Genomic DNA, 6000 nt, shown 5'->3' on the forward strand with positions numbered 1-6000 from the left:
TGCACTACCTAAATTGTGTAAAGTGTAGTAGATTTATTATAAGAGCGGTTGTGCAAAAAAGCCGACTGCGTGGAAACGGTTTTTACCATTTACCACGGTAACCGTGCATGCATGGAATAACTCGGGAAGTGAAAATTTTGGGATTGGAAATTTCGGGATTGGAAATTTGGGGTTTGGAAATTTCGGGATTGGAAATTTTGGGATTGGAAATTTTGGGGTTTGGAAATTTCGGGATTGGAAATTTTGGGATTGGAAATTTCGGGATTGGAAATTTAATAAGTTAGTTCTCAAGGACCTTACAGAGCTTTTCTCAAGGACCTTACAGAGCTTAGGAGGCTTATAAGTGAACCACTTGTTTTGACGCGTTTTTCAAATATTTTAAAAGCGTATTAACATGACTGGTGATATCAGAACAAAGAAGCTACTTTCGAAACTGCTTAAAGGTGATGACTATTAAGCTCAGAAATACCACCAAAAGAAATAATAATTGCAGCATACAAAAGTGCAAAGAAGGAACATAAATTTCACATTATATTCTAATATTTTCGTGAGATCGTAATTAAATGCGAATAAAATCGCTTTAAATCAAGCTCACTGCAAATTCTAAATTCACATCAAGATCACAATAAATCACTTGTAGATCACCAATATCTGTCCCAATTTTAGATCACTACTACACTCTAAGATCACATGTATCCAAAGTGATCCAATAACGTTCCCATGTGTTCAGAAAATGATCGTTTACGATCCCTATGTGAACATTTACGATCCTTATGTGATCAATGTTAAGTGATCTGTATGTGCACTAAGAGATCATATTTGTCTCAATTTTAGATCGCTAGTACACAAAAGAACGCAAATGGTACACAATACATTAGGAAGTGGGGATCACATAAGAACGCAAAGTGTACACTAGACGTATGTATTCTCCTCAACTGTGTATAGAAAATCATGCATTTAAAGAAACTTTAATGGAGCAAAGTTATAAAAGTTTATTTCCAAATTTTATTGATTTCCATTGACATTTTAACAGTTTTAGTGCCTTATTTATAAAATTAGTGTCCAAGAACAAATTTCACTAAAATACCCATCGCCTGTACATACTGCTTAGAGTAATCAATTTCAAACGAATAATAATAGGCGATTAATATGTTCACCAAATCTATATTTTGTTCTCCAAGTGGAACAACACTTCCTAACCCAAGGATGGTAGCATTTTCAGGTGAGCAGTCACGGAAAGATATTCTAGTCATAACAGACCTGGTTTTAATTTTTCCAAGGTATCTTCGAATAATTCTGGCTGTATTATATATTGCAATAATTAATATTTGGCATAACACTTTTTAAACAAACACACATGAAACTATTAATTGTCAAAAAAATAATAGTTCTATTTATTTCCAGTAAGATTAAATTTAACTTAGCAGTGAAATTAATAATAATACTACAACTTAATAATTTTTGGAATTTATTTTTAATGAACCCTAATTATTTTTGTAATTTAATTAAAATACTTCAACATGCGTGTGAAAAACATTATATAGGAAGATATTCTTTAAAATAGGAAGATCAATTAACGCTTCGCGACAAATTGTGAAATAGTTTTAAGATATCGTATAGAATATTTAGGTAAAAAGCAACCATGCATTATTTGATTGTTGTTCAGTGAGAAAGATTACAAAACTAACTTACCGATACTTCTTTTATTATAGTTTCAGACTTTACTCCTTTAGTATTGGTAACTTGAATTTTCTTTTCAAACACACGCCAAGCTTCAAAGCGTTTTCGCTGCAGCTAAATATATATGAGATGATATTTAATTGTCATAACCGCAATAATTATTATATTACAATTATACCATATAAAACATACCTTTGAAGTGGGGTCCGATTTTGATAAATCAACTATCACATGAACAAACCTGGCCAAATTAGCCAATAATGTGTGGTATAAATGGAAATCCCAAGTTTAACTGAAGTTCAATCACTATATAAGCTAAGTATGCAAAAAAGTTATTTTATTTAGAGATTTATCTTAAATGTAGGAATAAACAAACCATAATTTAATGTGAGCGCATACAGCTTTTGAATGTTCAAAGCAAGGATAATTTTTTAAAAGTTCAACCATATCAAGGTGTTTCATTTTTTATAAGAATGCAGAGCGATTCTGAAATGTTTGTCGTAGCTCGAATTGAACGCCCCAATCAACTCTGGGTTTTTGGTACTCTTTTTTTAAGTCACTAATTGCTTCTTCGTATTTTTCAATAGTTAAAATATCTCCATTGAAATTTTCTCTTGAATAGCTAAATTAGAAATAATTATGATTAATATAAAAATAAACTAATTTCAAACAGACCTATCTTGAGTTATTTAATTTTATAATACAAAATTCGATAGACTAAAAAAAATTAAATTCCATAACATTATCTTAAGTCGTATAGTATACACTCTTAAAACTACTTTGGTCAAATTTTTTGCGTTATTTGTTTTAACCAAAAAATGGTTAAAAGTGACTGTTTTGGGTTAGTTTTTTTACATTTTTTTATGGGTAAAAACACTGGGTCAAAAAGTCCAACACAAAATTTGGTTAATGTTTTAAACCCATTCTGGGTTGTTATTAACGAATTTTTGGTTACCTGTTCTTTCAACCCAAAACTGGGTTACAAAATATTTTCTTGACTTTTCCCAAGCTGACATAGTCTTTTCAAGACAATAAATATTCATACATTGACAACCAAAAATTTATAATATTCAACCTTGATTATATTCCATTCTCATACAATTAAAAATTGGAAACTTAAAATTTTTACTATTTGATATTATAGTATTTTAAAAGTTTTTATGTGACTTTTTAAAATTTACACCAATATGTAATATCATAAGTGGATCATTCTCTCAGACTAACAAGTAAGATATACCTGACCGAGACCCGGAATTTGTATACTTAGAGAGAATGATCCACTTATGGTAATATTCAGGATTGGTTTTCTTAGGACATTTTTAATAGATTTAAGTCACTCTGAGAAGAGTAAATCTTCTTAATAACAGTGGAATGTAATCAAGGTAGCATATTAAAAATTTATACATTGTCAATATACAAATATTAAATGTCGTCATGAAACAAGTTACATTATGCAGCTGATATGCAAATGGATGAGAAGTTTCCATTACATAAAGCGTAAAAAAACTCAGTCTGTATGCCTCACAAAAAATATCATGTGAGATAAAACAGTACAATACCTAATAATGGGAATTTGAGCATTCAATTATACATTTCTGTACAAATTTACACCAAAATGTAATATTTAGAAAATAATTTTTCCATGTTATTTTTTAACTGCATCTTAGCCACTCCATGACGAAGAATAAGCCTTCTTTATAACAGTGGAATGTACTCAAGGTAGAATATTAAAAAATTAAATTGTCAATATACGAATTTTAAATACCTTCACGAAACAAGTGACACTATGCAGTATGCAGCTAATATGCAAATGCATGAGAAGTTGCAAGTAAATAGTTAAAAATAACTCAATGAGTTTGAGTAAATCGCTGAAAACATCATTATACTAGATAAATTAGTACAATATCAATTAATAATAATTTTAGCTTCCAATTTTATTTTATTTTGACCTGAATTTTATGAAGAAAAGTAAGGCATTCCACTGTTAAAGAAACCTTACTGTTCTTAGTAAAGTGGCTAAGATCTTTCAAAAAATGACATCTAACACGATAATGTTTTAGAGGTGTACACAGACTGATTGAGATATTTTAGACTATATTTCATGGCCACTTTCCATCCATTAGCATATCAGCTGCATAGTGTCACTTGTTTCGTGAAGATATTTAATTTTCGTACATTGACAATTTAATTTTGTAATATTCTACCTTCATTACATTCCTCTGTTATAAAGAATCCTTACTCTTCTTCACAGACTGACTTAATTACCATGGAAAATTATTAAAAAATTTCAAGTATGGTCAAAAATTTAAAAAAGGAAGCTCAAATTCCCAATATTAGATATTGTACTAATTTCTCTTGCATGGTAATTTTTTCCAGGTGTACAGACTGATTGAGTTATTTTAAACATTGTAATGGCAACTTCTCATCAATTTGCATATCAGCTGCTTAATGTAACTTGTTTCGTGAAGATATTTATTGTTAATCTTTGTACAATTTATAAATTTCCTAAGAAAATCAATCCTAAATATTACATTTTGGTGTCAATTTTAAAAACTTTTAAAAATATCAAATACTAAAAATTTGAGCTTCCAATTTTAAATTTTTAACTGACTTTTTAAAATATACATCAAAATATAATATTCGTTAATTTTTTTCTTGGGCCATTTTTTAATAGATATCACAGTAAAGCTTCTGCATGACAGTGGGATATAATCAAGATTGATTATTACAAATTTTGATTTGTCAATTATACGAATATTAAATGTCTACACGGAACTAGTTACATTATGCAGCTGATATGCAAATTGATAAGAAGTTGCCATTAAATATAGTCAGAAGTAAATGAACCAAAGTTATTAACCGAGCCTCAAAAATGGAAGGATTTCTCTTAATCATTTAGCTTATGTCCAGTGCTATCGTGTCACAGATGAAAAACTACTATGGAATTATGGATTAATTTAAAATAATATCGCACTTTAAAACTGCCTAAAACTGCGAAAGAGCGTGCACATTTTCAAATAATCATTTCATTCCATAGTAAAATCCCTTATTTGTCATAAATAATAATACATTATCTGATTTTTAATCTGCATATAATGTAGGACTTTACTAATTTATTGTTTTTAATTATCTGTCTTTGTATATTTTAACCGGGAGCCCCTTGAAAATCAGCTTTGCTGAAGGTGATATCCCTTAATAAAGACCATATTATTATTATTATTATATCATCCAATTCCCTATCAGCTGCATAATGCCACTTGTTTCGTGAAGACATTTAATATTTGTCAAGTAAAAAAATTAAATTGGAAGTTCAAATTTACAGTATTTGATATTGTACTAATTGAAAATTTCTTAACTGAATTTTTAAAATTTACACCAAAATGTAATATTCAAGAATGGTTTTCTTAGGGCATTTTTTTAATAGATCTTAGCTACTTTGAGAAGAGCAAATGTTTCATATAATAGTGAGATATGTAATCAAGGTCGAATATTTATATAAAAAAAAAACATTTTCTCTTCTCAAAGTGGCTAAGCTATTAAAAAATGTCCTAAGAAAACCATTCTTGAATATTACATTTTGGTGTAAATTTTAAAATAAGTAAAAAAAAAATTCAATTATTAGAATATCAAATACTGTAAATTTGAGCTTCCACCTGACTTCTTAAGATTTAAAAAAATATATAATTAACAGGAGTTGTTTTCTTAATTATTTAAAAGTTGTTAGCCACTCTGTGAAAAGTAAGGCTTCTTTAAAACAGTGGAGTGTAATTAAGGAACAATATTAAAAATTTTAAATTGTCAATATACGAATATTAATTGTTCACGAAACAAGTGACATTATGCAGCTGATATGCAAATGGACGAGATATTGCCATTAAATATAATTAAAAATAACTATCAGTCTCTGTACAGTGTACACATCTCAGGTTAGAGAAATTAGTCCAATATAAAATAATAGGAATTTGAACTATGGATTTCTTCAGAATTTTGTTTTGTAAGGCAACCAAAATTGATTGGACTTATTGTTTGGGATATTACATGTTAAAATTTAAAAAGATCCCAAATTGAGTAATTATTGTAACCCAAAATGGGTTGTTTGTGTTAAATAAAAAAGGCCAAATTTAGTTATTATTGTAACCCAAAATGTGTTACGAATAACAACAAAATTTTAGTTTTTCTATAACCCAACTTTGGGTTGTAAGTTTTACCCATTTCTGGGTTGAAATTAAAACAACCCTAAATAATGACCCAGCGTTGGGTTACAAAAATAATCCTTTTTTTGTCAATTTTGACCTGTTTTAAGAGTGTAGGCATTTTGTA

The 6000-nt window shown here is 28.8% G+C and overlaps 1 long non-coding RNA gene across 1 annotated transcript; it reads right to left on the reverse strand.

Annotated features, from left to right (window-relative positions):
- Window positions 1-1046: 1046 nt before the first annotated feature.
- On the reverse strand, window positions 1047-1955 carry LOC149925178 (uncharacterized). The gene is made up of 3 exons (XR_016476829.1): window positions 1873-1955; window positions 1693-1794; window positions 1047-1300 (listed from the first exon to the last, which is right to left on the reverse strand). It is a non-coding gene; the product is annotated as an uncharacterized LOC149925178 (long non-coding RNA).
- Window positions 1956-6000: the final 4045 nt, after the last annotated feature.

Source organism: Leiobunum rupestre, chromosome 10 (genome assembly GCF_980474605.1).
Source record: "Leiobunum rupestre chromosome 10, qqLeiRupe1.1.hap1, whole genome shotgun sequence".
NCBI lineage: Eukaryota > Metazoa > Arthropoda > Arachnida > Opiliones > Sclerosomatidae > Leiobunum > Leiobunum rupestre.